Source organism: Nothobranchius furzeri, chromosome 7, assembly GCF_043380555.1.
Source record: "Nothobranchius furzeri strain GRZ-AD chromosome 7, NfurGRZ-RIMD1, whole genome shotgun sequence".
NCBI classification, from domain to species: Eukaryota; Metazoa; Chordata; class Actinopteri; order Cyprinodontiformes; family Nothobranchiidae; genus Nothobranchius; species Nothobranchius furzeri.
The window spans coordinates 78,011,258-78,030,159 of NC_091747.1; the positions used below are offsets into that span (position 1 = coordinate 78,011,258).

Genomic DNA, 18,902 nt, shown 5'->3' on the forward strand with positions numbered 1-18,902 from the left:
ACAAAAATATAAAACAAAAATAAACAAATAATTTCTTCTTTGTTTTTTATTATTTTATTTTTGTGATTTCCAAAAGTTGAAATAGAAAGAAAAGTAATTAGTTGCACTGTTCACACACACACACACACACACACACACACACACACACACACACACACACACACACACACACACACACACACACACACATACGTGTTTTCTTGACATATCAGTACCTATGACAAAAAGGTGACAAATGGGAACGTGCCTTTCCGAAGGGCCTAGAGGCATGGGAATCACAAAAAGTTTGACCCATGCTTCCAGGAACACGCCCATCTGTTGAGATTTTGGCTAGGGCACACACACACACACACACACACACACACACACACACACACACACACACACACACACACACACACACACACACACACACAAGCTTGCGGACACATGTTGCTAGTTGGAAAGTTCTGTTTTAACATTTAGCAGAATAAACTTTCCTCTTCTTAAACTTCACAGCACAATGCTGCTGCTTTACTACCAGAATCAATTTCAATTAGCACATTTAAAATAGTACATTTTAAAACTGATGACTATAAATATGGCTAATTTTAATTAATAAAATGGGGTTGTAGTTGCTCCTTCACCAAGTGTCACTCCATGTTTCTTTGTGTACTCTGATGGAAACTCCTAGATTAACAGTGAAAAATGATGAAATCCTTCAGTCCACCAACAATAAAGAGGAAGTGATAAGCTAACAGCTTCTGGCATTCACATAAATTAATATTTGCTGAGAAACAATGCATTAACCACTTTGTTGATCCAGTTTCAGAGGAAGAAATGAGAGTACATTAATGTGATTACATCGTGTCATGCTTACAAGCTGCTTTCTGGCATCATAAATGTCTGGAGTTGTATTTTATCGATGAAAGTTGATGTGTTACCAATTACAGAAACTATCACTTCACTCACACGATAATCTAAAATAAAAAGCTCAGCACACACCTGCTCACACAAACAAACACACATCCAAGGCACACATCAAACAACAAAAGCTACAGACAAAAACACAGACGCATGAAGCGATGCACACGGGAACCAGCCTGTGATCACAAGCGGCGTAGCAAAGCCTCAGAGGGGAGTTGCCCCAGGCGTCGCTTAACTGGTATGATGAGATCAGACAGAATATATGCATGCATGAACAACACACCAACAAAAACATATCTTCAAAAAAGTGTGCACAACACACATGGTCCACGTGTGTGTGTGCCTGAGTGTGTGTGTCTGTGTAGGTGTGTGTGTGTGTGTGTGTGTGTGTGTGTGTGTGTGTGTGTGTGTGTGTGTGTGTGTGTGTGTGTGTGTGTGTGTGTGTGTGTGTGTGTGTGTGTGTGTGTGCTTTACTTGGACTGTGAATGCTTTTCTTACTGTACACACTCTGCAGGTCAATTAATAATGTAACACTTTCAGAGGTAAAGCTGGCCTGTGTGTCTGGAGGAGGCGTGAAGGGGGAGGAAGAGGAGAAAGAAAGTGGAAGAGAAAGAGAACGAGAAGATGTTAAAGTGTGTGTGTGTGTGTGTGGGGGGGGGGGGGGTTGTTCAGAGGGACAAATGTGTAAAAGGAATGAAAATGAACAAGAAAAACAAAATATTTATCCTGTTTGTGTAAAGCTGTTTCCTCTAGTAAATGCAATTAAACCATATCTAATTACAATTCCGTAATGTTTGTTTTTTCTTTTATGTCAGCAGAAGATAATCAAGCAGAGAGCAGGTTTAGAGTCGCTCCTAACTTGGTTATCCTCAGTTAAGAGTGTATTTTTGCCAATATTCCTGGAACAACCTCATCTCCCTTTTTTAGGTGTTCTTGTCTTTGCCTTTATTTTGTATCTGCTCATATAATTTCCCTCTCCAATCAAAGGAACACAAATAGCTGCCGTCTCATCACAATGGCGACAATTTGTTGTTAGTAAATGACACACTTGTTAAGAAGACAAATTAAATAGAATAGTTTGCCAAAAACTCGCTCTGCACAGAAGAATGATTTCTGAAGAGACAAGGACAGCCATGCAGGGATAAAAACGCAAGTAAATAATGGATCTGTGTTTTCAGCTTTAGGGCATTGCAATGCTTGGGAGGAAGATGTTAGAGGGAAAAACACTACTGCTTATACAGGCTGGTGAATACGCTATAGTGTAGAACACCTAGGACTTTCTATTTTTGGTAAATCACTGGAAATAAATGTGTTATTGGCTTGCAGCAATTGTGTTCTGGCCGATGTGTTTTGGTTGAATTAGGTAAAAGGAAAGAAAGACGTGTGCAGAGTCGGGGTGAGTGAGATTAAAGAGGTCACGAGGGAGAAAGGCAGCGTGGGGGTGGGGGGTTGTGTAATGGTGGGGTGTATCTGCGTAGGGATGCTGGGAGAAAAGGGGAGGAGGTGGTCATGGAGGAAAGAAGCATGGAAGTAGAAAGAAATGGTCTTTGGGGAGATAAGAATAAAGCAGTGGAGAGATACATCAACACATGGCTGCATCACTGGAGATGGAGTGTAAGTGGTGGCCCGAGAAGAAGTGCAGTGTGTGTGTGTGTGTGTGTGTGTGTGTGTGTGTGTGTGTGTGTGTGTGTGAGCACTACTTAAATGTTATAGAAAGTGAGGTGTGGGTATCGAAGTGCGAAAGCAAAGTGATGAGGATGAATGCGAGTGTGTGCTTGCATGACACGAGGCGTTGACGCAGAGTGAGAATTATCAGGTGCGTCCTTTCGCTGCAGACAATAGGGCCAAGGGTGGGTGCGGATGTTCTCCAGGAGGAGGGATAGAGTGGAAGGACTCGGACAGGGTGTGGGACCTCTATAAAGTGTGGGAGAGGACAGCTGGCTGTACAGTGAATCTCACAAAGCATGCTGATTGTGGAGGAGAGTGTTTGAAAGGCAAGAAGAAAAGAGTGGGATGATGATGGTGATGCCGGCGGTGTTTGGAGAGGTGGGGGCAACAAAAAAGCAGAAGGTGGAGTGGCGTGGTATTAAAATCACTTCCTTCTCTCTTAAACTGCCTCGCTTCTTTCTGGGGGAAGTAAACACCACAAAAGACCAAACGTTGTCGCGTTTTGCATAGAAAACTGTGGGGGGACAGATGTGGGACTCTGTCTCCCACCTGCTTTGTTCCATTTTCTACGGTAACTTTGTATTTGCACAAAAAGGTGTTTCTAGAAATATTTGCAGAAAAAAATATTTGGATTTTATTTGACAACTACTGTTTTCCGCGGAAGAATCACCCTGAGGGCTGGAAATCTTCTGTTAAGAGGGTTTCCGTAAAAAAACTATTAGCATGACTTTAACTCTTGATTCTAATATGCACAACTGGCTTATTCCCTCGTGATGTGCAAGACTGCTATAACTTACTTTTTAGATTCTGTTAGGGCGCACACACCCTGATGGCTGGAAATACAGAATATTCAGACAGACGGGGGAACAACAAACCCCAACAAAAAGCTCCAGGCTACTCACAAAGTATACAAACATCCCATCTCTTTATCTACAATGACAACAACACAGAGTGGGTACAGTACAGTTGCAGCATTACAAAAATGCATCATTACTTACTCATAATTTTATTTGACTGAAGTTTACAACTTTTATCCCTGCATTCACACATTCCCATGCCTATTTGCAGATACGGGGGCTACATGGGGTTCATTCTCTTCCCCGAGGACTCTTCTCTAAGTCGTGGGGGAGACCAAGATCAAAACCACTATCTCTCTGAATGGTCGACAACTGTTCCTCCTCCTGAGGCATGTTTGTATGGAAAACGAGGTTAACACTGACAAGCTGACTAGATCCTATAAAACACGAAAAACAATTAAGAAAGTGACTTTTAGCAAGATCATGCCCTCTATCGTCATCATACACTGTACACTTTAAACAGCTAAAACGATTAACAATACCTCAAGTCCCTTTGTGGGATCAGCTTTGATGAAAACAAGCAGAAGGGACAGTCCAAATACATGAATGTAAGAATTTTACTATTTCCTGGTGCATAAAGGGATAAAATAACAGACATATTTCTGTCTTTGATGTACAAACATCTAACAATTTTGTACTGACCGTAGTTCAGAAGGTGCTTTCACCAGTTGGAGAGTGAACGCCGCACAAGGGCTTAAAGAAACAGTTTCCCGCTTCTCCCTCCTACTAGTTTAAAGGGGAATTACAACAGTAGTAAACAACCCTTTGCAGCCTGCTGTAGCTAGAGCGAACAATAAGCTAACCCTAATGCCAACACCATCCAGACTAAATAAGACATAAAGGAAAAAGATCCAGTCTGTTGGGCAATAAATGATATTACTTACCAGTCAAGTAGCAACAAGGCCAGGTCATCATCAGTCGGTGATTTCATGGCATCTTTAACTCCTTCAGACGAGTGTAGGCCACGCCGATGTTCACTCTGATTTTAGCTCTTTGCTTTTTCAAAGACCTTACTCTCTTACTTTTACCTCCAGGCTCCACCATGCATCCAACAATATAAAAAAAATCTTCTGTGACTCAGATGTGACGGTCAGCGAACTGAACAAGCTAGATTGTATAGTAACTCCCAGTACATTAAACAACTATTGCTATAGAGAGACCTCCCATTGTGTTTCTACCTGAAACAAAAAAAAACTGTTTTATACAGTTTCTGGTCAACAGGGGGCCACATAGTGCTGTCTTTTGTGAAGTTGCTAAAGTTTCTGGCTCAAGAACCACTGAAACCAGCTTGAAAGCAATTACTCAAGTCCTTTTCAGATAGACATTCTGGAACATTTGTGGACAATTCAATCCGGTTTTTAACCTGAACTGTGTCTTCAGACACACCACTTTTGTACCGGAACTTGTCCTTTCGGCTGCGTTCACACAGCAGGGGAAAAAATCCAGATGTCTGACGGCGGCGAGGGGGTGGGGGGGGAGAATCGGACCTATGTTAAGAAGAAGAAGAAGAAGAAAATATCATTTCTATAGCGCCTCTCAAGATAAAAATCACGAGGCGCTTAAGCATAATTCTGCGCACACAAAGACGCATAAGAGACCTGCATGATGAAGCTCAATGGTTAAAGGAATCACTGAAGCGGTGTGAAGCGCTCCGTCGCGCGTCTAGGTGGTACCGTAGGAGGCGAGCTGCCGTGGTTCGCCGCATGCTACAGCAGCGGGCTATCTAGGTGCGCACAGCGTCCCCCGGTCCCCTCCTCCTCCCCCTCTCCCTTGTCCGGAACCCTACCTCACCAGTCTGAAGCAGCCACCATGTCCGTAACAAGTCCGGACCTGTTACTAGGGGCTTCGTCCGGTTAAATTCCGGAACACGTTATCCGGATGTTTGTTTTCAGACACAAACGTCTTACGGACAGAGTCCTGAACATTTCCGTTTTTCATGGCCTGTCTGAAGGGGGCTTTAAAGAGTTCATTCTCTTAAGCATAGCTTCAATACCCAGACATGTTGTTCCATGCCCTAGAAGTCTAGATGAGGAGCAAGTGGCGGGTAATTGAGGGGCTGCAACATAACCTCATCCAGCCTTAGTGGAGCCAAAACCTCTGCAGCTGCTTTTCCAGAAATGATGTGCACAATTGAGTTTAGGAACAACATCGTTTGCCTGTTTGCTTGGGATTGTGGCTTTGTAAAGTTGACCACACACAATATGCAGGTCTGAATCTCTACAGAATGACCATGCAGAAGGGAGTTATTTAGGAATAACCAGCGACACCGCACAGAGGGTAAAAGATCAAAAGAAAAAACAAGAGCCACAGGGACAGAGAATAAGTGACAAAAGGATTGAGAAAAACAGATTATACAAAGAGGAGATGAGGTCAAAAGTAGGAGGGAAACTGTGATATATGGACATGGCAGAGGGCAGGTGGGAGGGAGGGAAGTGACTGAATCGAGTCGTGATGGAGACAAAGAGTCATAAAAGGTGAGGGAAGTGCATGGGAGTGAAGGGAAAGCACAGAGTTGGGGAATGTAAAGTGAAAGAAAGAGATGGAGAGGATGTGGAAAGGGAAAGAGATGGGAGAGTTGGATTAATGAAATAAATGCAGAGGTGGGCTCTGGAGAGGGACGGAAAAAAGAAGCGAGAGGAGCAGGGAAGAGGCAGGAGGAGAAAGAGGGCACAGATAGAAAGAGGCGGCTGGAGGGAGGAGGGAGGGCAGTGGCAGAGGAAGAGATTAATAGTTTTGTAGATCTGCTCCTGTGTTGCTACCTCAAGAGTAATGCCTTCTCGCCACAATCCCTTTTTCCATCCTCCAAGATTCCCTCTTAAAAGGGCTTTCTGGAATAGATGGAGTCACACACGTGTGTGCGTGTGTGTGTGTGTGTGTGTGCGTGCGTGTGTGCATGCGTGCATGTGTTAGACACATTTACACAGATGTACACACAATGAATATCTGCTGTGATTCATGTAAGCTGTCTCCATTCCAGTGAGCATTTGCCAGCGCACTAATAGCAGAAATTCTTTAATACTCTGCCACTATGGATTTCAAAGCCACTTACTGTAGTTCACATGTCTGTGAACACGTTCAAAGGCCTGGGCCTTCAATCTGCTGCCATAAATAACCCATAAAACAGAGCAGGTTGGTTGTCCAGAGGGGGATATTTGTGAAAGTGTGTTCCACTGCTTCTGTGTGCAGGTAGGAGATGTGTGCACGACTGCATGCCTGGTCACGCATGCAGAAAACACTAAGCAGTCTCAACAGTGAGAGTTTCCAGAGAGGAACTTTGATCTTGGTGCTTATGATTAATTACCCCAGCACCATATCTGTCAGTGCCACTGAAGCTCCTGGGCCATTCAGCTCAATATTCACCATGTATAACATCGGCATGTTCAAAGCTAGTACCAGAACCTATTGTCTGGGGTCTCCCTCCTTGGGTGCAAAAAAGTAGAGATGAAATACAGCAATTTATAACTTTATTGTCAGAGCCACAGTGATTCTTGTTATATTTACCCTGTCAGGATTTTTTGTGCATTCAATACAATCCATCATCCAGGACGTAAAAGAAAGTCTTTATCAAATTATGCTAATGAAGGTGTAAAACATTCATGGCTAATTCTTCTACGCTCTGAAGCTCTTTGCATTTCTGCTCCTCTGACTCTGTGTGAAAAGTGCAGCACGGTGCGTTCCCGCAGCAGAAGTCGAGCTCTGTCGTCATTAATATTTAGCTCTAGAATGCTAATGATCTCTCTGAATCATATCATCACGCCACAACCTCCAATTAACCTCTCCGAAACTCGATTGTGCCCCCCGCCCTCCACACACACACACACACACACACACACACACACACACACACACACACACACACACACACACACACACACACACACACACACACACACACACACACACACACACACACACACACACACATCTCTTTCTCTCCTGCTTGCCTTTCCTTTTCATTCTCCATCCCTCTCTGGGACTCTTTGCCTTTGCCTCCTTCACCTCTTTTTCATCTCTTAATGCTCATTGGCACATTTTCCCTCTCAAAGAACGAATGCTAAGATAAACCATCCCACCCCCACCACCCCACAGTCTGATGTGTTTGTGCGTGTATTTTGCATGAGCACCCGCGCCGTCCAAACCTGAAAGACAGCTCTTGCCTTTCAGAGTTCCCTCCGTCTCCCGAGAGATCCAGAACCCATCCTCCATTTGTCCTTGGTACATTTTTAATAAAGCTAATCGGAGATTGCTGGATGAGCCTCATCACCTGCCTGTCACTCTTTCACTTCTCATTCTCTCCACCATACAGTTAAGAAGCGGAAGGAGAACTCTCAGGAGTGAAGGTGGTTCAATAAAGATGTTTTTTTGTAGTTTATGAACTCTGCAACACTTTGTCCTCATAAAGGTTAGCACAGACATGTGTAGCCTGTCTAATGTGCACAGATATGAATGCACCTACATATGCTGTATCAGTCACAATGAGTCATTCTGGTGTTTGGCTGCTAACAGAATGGTTATTAACAGTAAAAGGCCAGAGGATGACATTAGCCCTTCCTTTTAAAAGCTGGGCCCTTTTACCACATTAGTAATATTTTCACTTGACACTACCCTATCTTTATAAAAGCAGTATGATGTAAAGGTCACCTTGAGAGTGGTGCTACTGTTCTGCTGTCATTATTTTTAGGACAGTTTTGCAATAAAAAATGTGTTGTTTTGGAGAGAAAAAATGAATAAATACACATATTATCACTTAAACCCCATTACTGCAGTGCAGACTCAATCTGAAAGATTTATGTAACCTTCCATTGCCAGCAAATAGAAACTCTTCAGTGAAATCTTTATCAAAAAGAACAGGAAGGTTGCAATTCCTTTGATCTCTCTAATCAGTAAACTGTTTGCAAATAACTTTAAGGTCTAAAATAGTTGGTTTTAAAGTCATCTTTACTTTACTTGCTTACTTTTCTTTTTTCTCCATTTCCATTAGATTTCATTCTTTGTTAAAAGTTAAAGTTAAAGTCCCAGTAGTTGTCACACACACAGGTGTGTGTGCAAAATTTATTCTCCGCATTTGACCCATCCCCTGGGGGAGCGGTGAGCTGCAGACAAGCCGGGCTCAGGAACTATTTGGTGGTTTAACCCCCCAGTCCAACCCCGTAATGCTGAGTGTCAAGCAGGGAGGCATTGGGTCCCATTTTTTCAAAGTCTTTGATATGACCCAACTAGGAGTCGAACCACTGATCTACCAGTCTCAGGGCGGACACTCTACCACTTGGCCACTGATGTAACCGCTTATCCTTCAGCACAAACAAGATGGACACTTTACATTTCAAGTCAATATTTTTTTTCTAATTCATATGAAATGCTGTCCAAAAATACTACTTGAAATGCTTTTTGTGTATACATTAAAATACATAACAGAGTTTTTCGAGTAAAAAGTGGCCTTTTTCAGCAAAGCTTCTAAAAACACTTTTTTTCTAAATCTGAACTCTGACGTAACCAAAGGAAGTTAGAAGCTAGGCTGCCTCAGCTCAGTGTGGAGAGTGGGTAGTTTTAGGGTAGAGAGGTCATGTTATCGAGTCAGTGTGTGTTTACTAGTTTTGGATTGTGTTCATTTTGATAAACTATAGTTTGTGAAGGCTGTACCAACTCCAGCCTGTCTGGACATCGAGTCCATGGGTTTCCAGATAAGAGAAACAATGCCTCTATCTCCATGCGTGAGGGTGTTTTGTGCAGCTGAAAAGACAGACTTCTGCAGCCCACATCGGTCGGTACCGAGTCAGGAAAGTTGGTGCTGGACTCCAGAGACACGTGGCGGGGTTTAAAAATTATTTGTGGATTTCTGGAGCTCATTTCACTGTCAGAACCAGGTCAGAACCGACCACCAGAAGAAACGCGCAAATCAGGGGGCCAGTGGAGCTGGTTTCTGGGTCGGAACCGGATCAGAACCATTGCAGACCTCCAGGAGAGGATCCACTTGTAAGTCGCTTTGGACAAAAGTGCCTGCTAAATACATAAATATGAAAATAAACATAAACATCATGCACAGTTTTAAAAAATACCAGCTTGACTGGCTTGCTGGTGTCTGGGTCGGATCCAGCTCACAGAAGCCCGCATGAGCTCCAGAACCGGACGACAGGCATCTCTCTCCCTCTCTCTAAGCACTAAACTACGTTATGTGAACGGATATTAACGACTATGAGACAGCTGACAGATGCACATTTGTTTATTATTATCAAGTATTAATATTATATTAACTGACAGATACTGCTTTTTATGCACAATTGAGTTTGGGAACTCCCTCGCTGTTCTCCTCTTAATCTCTCTGCTTTGGCCGATCGTTTCTCCCTCTGGTTTGTCTCTGCTCTCTGGGGCATGCAGCAAACTCATAACTTTATGGTTTTGGTCCATCATGAGTAGAATTATAAACATTTAAAGTTTCCTCTGTGTCAGAGCCGCATTAGAATCCATATTTTTCTCTGGATTAAGCTAACAGGACTCACTCAGCTGACGCCACTTTATTTGGCAAAAAAATAAATACATTCTCACAAAAGTGACTCTAAATGCCTAAATCAGTGGTTCCCAAACTTATTTAGCCGCACACCCCCTTCTATGTCCCGACCATGTCGAGTCCCCCCCCCCCCCCCCCCGACATCGGGGCATGGCTCTATATATATATATATAAATATATATATATATATATATAAATATATATATATATATATATATATATATATATATATATATATCAGGTGTCAAGCTAAACAGACAGGGTTAAAAAATTCCCCATCACTTTCATTTTTTAAATAGTAAATAATAAACATTCGATACCATTACAATTTCCTTTGATTTCATTTTAAATAAATATTTTGAGTGCCCAGGTAGCACATAAACAATGCAATTTAACGGTTTTCTTAAAGTAGGAACGTTTAACCAGAGCTGTCTCCTTCCTTCTGCTCTGCGTAAACCTGAGCTGATCACCTACTTGTGCGTAATCAAATGTCTATAGGGGACAAGATATAGCCATGATGTTCACTTTTACCTCAGACCGACTTATTGCTGTTTTATGGTGTGGCTGAATCTGCGATCCGCTGCCACGCGGACTGGAATAACAAATGCTGCAGTAACAGGACTTGTGGTCAGGTTCATGAGGAGTCACTGGCTGGAGCGGACCCGACTCATCCCAGAAGCTAATATCTTAATTTGACCTTGAATGAAAAATAACCTCTTAAAAGTTTTTATCATGGTGGAGGCAGCGTTCATGTCTGCCTTCAGTCTGACGGCGCGCCGGAGTTAAAGCGGCGTGCACGCTTATTGAATCTGTGTGTGCGCGCGCGCGCGGCACAGCCGCTCAAGTCACCGCGTCTCGTTATTGGCGCTATTTAAACTTCTGCCCAGCCCAGATGTGCTCACATGTGCACCCGTGAGCCGTGGTTCCGCTGGAACACGTCTGACCTCTGACAGACGCACTCTGAACTTCAGATCTTCAGCGCGCTGTCAATAGCCTGAATGGGAATCATTTCTTGTTATTTTGTTACATCCACAATGTTCTGTGTGTGAGGTTTACAACGTCAGAACACCTGCATGAGACAGGGTGTTAATTACAATCTGCCAGAATGACTCGCCACCTTCAGATTCCTCCAACATCGATAAAAATGATCAAATACGGAACATATCGGCGTGCGCAGGCCAGAGGCGCATTGTTATTATGAAGCCATGGCACATGTGGAGGACACGCGCGCGCGCGCGCAAAAATATACTTGTTTTCAATTACATTTATTGTGCCCACTTACTTTTTCTTTGGCCCACCCACAAATGAGTTTCTACAATACTGATGACATATGACAGACTTCTCTGAGCTCCGCAGCCATTACACTTTTCACCTCGCGCACCCCCTAGCAGCAGCTCGCGCGCACCCACACTTTGGGAATCCCTGGCCTAAATAATTTATGTATGTGTAAAAAAAAATCTAATGCGTTTTTATTATGTTTCTCTCAACATTGGTTCATGGGAGTCTCTAACTTGCAAATTTGCGCTTTAAACAACTTAATCCATCTTTTTAAGAACAGCCTGAAGTGAGATTTTGAATATTAGGGTTGAGGAATCTGAGGACGTAGTCTCTTGCCCAATAACAAAACTACAGACATGAATGGAGCCAGGGTTCGAACCAGCAAACCACGGATGTATATGGAGAACTTTCAGATTTCTTAACACAATATCTTTGCTTGATCAGTGATATTTTGAAAGCAGACAACTAAAAAACACTTTAAAAATAGAAAAAAGCACTAGGTACTGATGTTTGCTATGCACCACCCAATGTGAGCGTATAAAAGACAAATATGCTGACTAACAAAATATGCATAAAAGTACACATTTACATCAATTTTTTCCTTGCATCATTTTGTAATTGGTTCCATTCTAACAATTTATTAGCTTGTCGGTCTCTAAATGCTTTCTGTGTCCAAAATGAAGCAGCTCAGAGTTTTACCTGTAACAGGTAGGGTGTTACAGGACCTTTCAGTTGAACCTCTTCCAAATTCCCTTGTGTTAGTTTTTCTGCCTCAGGTACAAGCATCTAATTTCCATAGATTAGTAACCAATTAAAAGACACACACACACACACACACACACACACACACACACACACACACACACACACACACACACACGTAACACCATTTGTGAAATCTTAGAAACAGATAAAAAAGTGTTAAGTGATTAAAACAGAATGTTTCTTATCTAAAACTGTTTTGTTTTCAAAGTTGACTTTTTCTTGTGTTTTAGTGATAAAGAAAATTCATCCAGAACTTCTAATGTATTTAACAGATTTAATTTTCTAAATCTTTCTCATCTAATAGAAAATTATCATTTTTCCCAGACTTTGTTTGTGTTGTTCTTACTGTGTTTTATTTTTAATAAAAAGGCACCAGTTTTGCTGTGCATAATCGTATCTCACCCCTTCATTCACGTAGCAGTGATTGTGATGAATTGAGTCATCTTAAGTTTTTCCTCTGAGCGTGCATCCCAAGGGGACCCCCCCCCCCCCCCCCCCCCACACACACACACACACACACACACACACACATTGTCCTTCTCCTTTGTATCTCCTGCTTTCCGCCTTATGGCTGCCTTCTAGTAGGCATCTCGGCCTGCCTTGTACATGTTTTCCTCTCCTGAAAGCATCAGTTGAATCACAAGCATGCTCCTGGACCTACCTGCCACCTCTTTTCAGAGTAAATAGATAATTTACAGAATGGAGAGTGACTAGACATAAAGAACAGTAAGCTCTGAATTGTACTGGATATCAAATAAGCACCAAGTGAGAATATTTTAAATGACTGAGGAACACACACACACACACACACACACACACACACACACACACACATTCTTTGTATTTTTACCCATGTTCGGACATTGTATTGGCTTTCATTCATTTATGTGAGTCCACTATGGCTAACCCAAACCCTTACCCTAACCCTAACCCTAACCAGTGTATTCCTAAAGTTATCTGTAACAAAAACTCAGTTCACATCTTATCTGTAAACCTCACCCCTAGGGAGTACTCCATATTAGGACCGGGCTTTGGTCCTAACCAGGACCATTGGTCGTAAGAAGGTTGGTAAATATCCCAAATCCAGTCTTCACAAGGGTACAAATAGAAGCCCACACACACACACACACACACACACACACACACACACACACACACACACACACACACACACACACACACACACAAATGTTTCTTGAAGGTGTATAAAATCATTCTAATTTGACAATAATAAAACACAAGATACCTGGTAACTTCGGTTGACAGTTGTCCTGGTTTGCACCTGCTGTAAGGAGACAGTTTCACTGGTTTCAGTTCATTTTTAAAACTTGTTACGTCAATTATCCGTATTATCTTAAAATACATTTAATTTCCTATAATTCACTTTACAGCCTGTGGCATAATGACCAGCTCTTTATTGTTGTTCCTAGAGTGAAAAGAGAGGTAGGGAAACATGCTTTTGGTTTTAAGGCTCCTTGTGATTGGAATAATCGTCCTTTATCTATTCAATGTTAATCATTCTGTGGTGCTTCTGTTGTTAGACCTGACAGCAGCCTTCGACACAGTTGAACACGCGATTCTACCGGATCGCTTGGAACGATGGGTTGGGATCAAAGGGTCAGCTCTGGATTGGTTTAGATGGTATCTCCACAACAGGACATTCTGTGTTAAACTGGGTGATGTTTTTTCTTCTTGGGAGGGGCTCCGCTGGGGGGTCCCGCAGGGATCGATCCTTGGTCCTCTTTTGTTTGCCATTTATCTGCTACCTCTGGGGTCAATCTTTCGTAAACATGGCCTATCATTCCATCTCTATGCTGACGATTGCCATATTTACTCTCCATTGTGTCAGGAGAAAGGTCACTCTATCCAGTCCTTTGTGTCCTGTGTTAACGAGGTGAAGTCTTGGCTAATGGCCAACGTTCTGCATCTGAATGAGGGAAAGACAGAGCTCATTGTTTTTCACCCCAACAGCAGGAACGTGGATCGTTATGTTGATCTTGGGCCTCTTTCTCCATAGTCAAAACCAGTTGTGACCAGTTTGGGGGGTGAAAATTGATGCTGGACTTAAATTTGATGCTCACATCAACTCTGTGATCCGGTCCAGTTTCTTTCACCTGAGACGCCTTGCAAAAATCAAGCCCATGCTATCAAGAGCCCACCTGGAGCGGGTACTACATGCTTTTGTAATTTCTAGGCTTGACAACTGCAACTCTCTATATGCAGGGTTGTGTCAGTCATCACTGTGTCGCCTATAGGTTGTGCAGAACAGCGCAGCCAGGTTCCTGACAAGGACCAGGAAACGGGACCACATCAGTCCAGTTCTGGCCTCCCTGCACTGGCTTCCGGTTTGCTATCGTTCACACTTCAGACTCCTCATCTTTGTTTTTAATTTATTCCAGGATGGTGCTCCCCCCTATCTGGCCACGCTCCTGAACAGACATTCCCCATCACGCGTTCTGCGCTCCTCTGACCAAGGCCTGCTCGTTGTCCCTCATTCTAGGTGTCGTACTCACGGGGACCGGGCTTTCTCAGTCCTAGCACCGTCACTATGGAACCAGTTGCCTCCCTCATTTAGGCTGTCCCCATCTCTGCCATTCTTCAAGAGTCGCATAAAAACCCACCTCCCTCCGCTCGGCGTTTCCTGAACATGTTTGAATTTGGCCCTCTTTTATGTTGACTATCCCACAGTTTTCATTAGTTCACTTTTTCCCTTGTTTTACACATTTGTATTCTACTAGAATGTTTCACATGTTTTGTAATTTGTAATCTGTAATTAAAACTGCTTTTATTTTCTGATTTATTCACTTTATTTAACTTTGTACTGTTCCATGTTCAGTGCCTTGGGCTTCCTGACAGGGTTGCGGAAGGCTCTTTATAAATAAAGCTTTGATTTCATTTGAAACATCATTCACTACTTTTCGAAGGGCTCTGGTCAGTCATCTTCAGGAATAATTGTCTATATATTACTAATTGTATTTGCTCAACTGGCGGCTTTTGCTTTTGTTTTGTCCTTGTTAGTTGGGGTCGTGTAGTGTGGGGTGAAGTATTGTGAGCCTTTGAGGGTGTGTGGGTGGGTGTGTGTGTGTGTCTGTAAATGATTGTTGTAATGTTTTAATTTTAATTTTTACTCTGCTGTCTTGCTCTTAATTTTTTTTTCTTCTTTTTGTAGTAAAGGAGGACCCACTCGAAAACGAGATGTTTAATCTAAATCGGTTATTCCTCCATATACAATTATGTTTAAATAAATAAATTGTGTTTTAAAGTAAAGAGAGGCCTTCTGAGAAGGCAGCAAACAGTTCCAAAACAGTCCAACTTACCTCAATCTTTTTTATTTAGACATTAGAGAATCATCAGCTTTCTTCATCCTGCTACAAAAAAACAAACAAAGCAAATTATAATCTGGCAGGCACAATTGAACAATAACGTCAGCCTTGTGGATGCCAGTTTGCAGTACGACACTGCCTGTCAGGCGGTTGACACTTTGTGTTTGTACAAATCACAAGCAGCTGCGCAAATACCAGCTGGATGCTATTATCTCCAATATAGAAGTCCAGTCTCCTGGAAAATGCATAACCAGAGATATCTGTGTACATGTAAATGTGATGGCCTAAACACGAAGCCAGCACTGAAGTGACTAAACATGCAGAGGGCGAGTGGATCCTGACGCCAAACAGTTCAAAGCTATAAATGACTCATGAATACCTATTTGGGCTTAATGTGACAGAAGATTTATTATGCAAAACGATCTTAGAAGCTGCAGATGAAAGCAAAAAAAAAACTAGTGTATATAGTCTTTTAGTAACAAGCAAACCTTTCAAATGAACACACCATTATTGTCAAAATAGGCCTCCATCATACTGGATTATAAAGTGACTACAATGTAATAATGACCTGGGAAGTAAAGCAAACCTTGTCTTTTATTATACAGCTTCAACATGATTAGTTTTAATTCTGTCAGAAGCCTATTTTTCATGATAAGAAGATTAAAATTGTTGCAATACTTAACTAAAATTCAACAATACTCTCCTTTAAAATGGTAAATGGCCTGTATTTGATATAGCGCCTTCTAGAGTCCTGAAACCCCCCAAGGCGCTTTACAACACAACCAGTCATTCACCCATTCACACACACATTCACACACTGGTGGGGATGAGCTACATTGTAGCCACAGCTGCCCTGGGGCGCACTGACAGAGGCGAGGCTGCCGAGCACTGGTGCCACCGGTCCCTCCGACCACCACCAGCAGGCAACGTGGGTTAAGTGTCTTGCCCAAGGACACAACGACAGCGACAGACTGAGAGGGGCTCGAACCTGCAACCTTCCGATTACGGGGCGAGCACTTAACTCCTGTGCCACCGTCGCCCCTTTAAACACAAGATTGGTGAACAAACACAGATCTAGACATCTGACCTAGAAATGTTGATTAATGTTGGTAAAAGGCTTTACAAGCCTCATTTTAAAGGTACTACCTAAACTGTGCATCACATTTAATGAAATCCAAAGTAGCAACATCATACAATCTATATAAAAATAAAGAAGTTTCAGTTTTTCTCCAAGAGTTTTTTGCTATAACCCACTAGAAATAAAATGTTATTATTAGTAAATTTCCCTCCCTCATTACTGAAAAAAAAATAAAATTCACATGCATTATTGACACGGTTCAAGGCATCAACGTTCAGGCATTTCAGTTCTTTAAAGGGATGGTTTGCAGTTTTTCCATATTTTTAAATCAATTCCTTGAGCCAGTTGGTTCTGAAATAACACTTACTACAGGGTTGATGACATGTAGGGGTGTAACGGTTCACGGGGGGATGTTTAACCATTTCGGTTTGGCCTGTTTGGGTCGGTCCAATTGCGTACCATTTCGGTTTATTTTTTCCGTTAAATAATGAATTTTTATTTGCGCGATTTAAGTGCAGCTGATCACCATTTAAAAAATGTTATCTGCTAATTCTGATCAACGCCTTTCAGAGCGGATCATACCAGCTGGCTGTCGCTGCTACTGGAGCCCGTAGAGATGCTGAACGGAGCGTTGCGTCGTCCCTCCCTCCCTTCTCTCACACTGTGCAGGCACCCAGCGGCAAAAATGTAAACAAACACATCTGCTGAACTTTTGCCCTGGGACAATTGATGTAAAGTTTTCATCCCACAATGAAAAAGAGGGCGCGGAGGAAGCTTGTTATTTAATGAGTTTTAAAGAAGAAACTGGGCGCTGTGAGTGAGTTTTTAAGGCTCGCTGCAGAAATAAAAACATGGAGCATCAACAATCAAACACAAGACTTCTCTGTATGAGCGTGGCACTGATAGCTGTGCAAGTCACCTGTGAAATTATTAAAGACATCATGCTAGATCAGCATTCTGTGATGACACCTGTTTGCTCACTATAGGAGCCGCTTCAGACAATAAATCAATATAACAATTGTAAAGAAAAACTTGGTTGCTCAGCCATATTGTAAAACTGGCTGGCTGGTCATATTGTAAGGAGAAACTGCCTTTACTCAGTTTTATTGTTAAGAAGACTCAAAGGTTGTTTTCATCGATAAACTGCCGATAATATCTGAGTGACTGTGTTTCAGTTCAATGAGGAAACCAGTTTGACGATTAAAAGTTTTAATTCTTCAAATTAAACTAATGATTTTGAAAATTGACACACAGGAAATACAATCAACATTGGAAACTTTGTGGGACAATCTTTAACAGTTGATATGCTGTTCTTGCTCAAATAGACCTTCTGGTGAATTTATGAAGATTGAGAATGTTGTGAGTTGTGAGAGTGATATGATGTGATTATGGATGCGTGTGGGTGCAAAGTGTGGTGAGATGAGGTGAGATGGATGCGTGTGTGCATCTGATTTTGCTTCAGGAAGAAACAGGTGTCTGAGTGAAAAGTGATGGTTTGAATAAACTTAGGCTTAGTTGGAAAAGATGCATCAAAACGCTATCTGTCGTGTTTTGCCTCACCGAAAATCGGACCCTCTGTTGGACCCGGGACGTCACCTTAGGATGTTTCATCCAGGGCACCTTGGCTGGCAAAGAAGACAAAGATGCGCCGCGAACCGGTCCAGAGTTGCCCTCGGTACACGTTGATGGTAAAGCGTTTTGTCGATGCGCTTTCTTAAGTTAATTCACTCAGAAATCAAAAGACTCGGTAATGAGTCTGCGTTAGAAGTCGCGATTCAGCTATTCTGCCTGGCTTGGCAGGAACAGCGTGAAAGGGGGGAGAAACGAGCCAGCCGGCTCTGCCCCCCCTTCGGTTTTCAGGTCCACTCTCTTTCGTTGTCCAACACGAACTGGTATCATAAGACTGAAACTTACCAAAAACCCTTCTCTTCTCAAAGCAAACGTGTGCGTCATCAAATGTGTCTGGAGTTTACTGTGTGAGAAGATGTGTGTGGGTGTGTGTGAATGTTTGTGTGCTTGAGTGTGTGTGAAGGTCAGTAACAAACACTCAACATTATCTACTTAAGTGTGGATTCATTAATCCATTATAATTACCCCAAAGCATAAGAACCATTCATTTGATTAAACACATTTATAATGAGCAAAATGATAAGGGTTACTTTAACATTAAAATCAAGAAAAAGAAGTTTAAACTTTATGTTTTGACTTGGTCTGGGTACAACTCATGGAAACACATCTTCTGGTAGACTGCAGGTGGCTGATGTTATGGTTTCCTCCCAGACTCGCTGGCGTTCAGGTCTTAATCTGTAGGTGAAAGTTCTCAATGACCCAGCTATGACCCAGCTGCGTCCAACACCACCATTGTGACAGAAAACCCATATTTCCTCACGTTACACAATATACCAAAAATTAATCAAACCGAGCTCTTCAAAACACTGCACCGAACCGAATACAATCTTAGCGTACTGTTACACCCCTGATGAAATGTAACTCAGACCCCCACCTCCCTCTGTGGCCAGAAT

The 18,902-nt window shown here is 42.4% G+C and overlaps 1 long non-coding RNA gene across 1 annotated transcript; it reads right to left on the reverse strand.

Moving 5' to 3' along the window:
• Positions 1-13,185: 13,185 nt before the first annotated feature.
• On the reverse strand, positions 13,186-18,250 carry LOC139070520 (uncharacterized). The gene is made up of 3 exons (XR_011521018.1): positions 17,941-18,250; positions 15,297-15,347; positions 13,186-13,264 (listed from the first exon to the last, which is right to left on the reverse strand). It is a non-coding gene; the product is annotated as an uncharacterized lncRNA (long non-coding RNA).
• Positions 18,251-18,902: the final 652 nt, after the last annotated feature.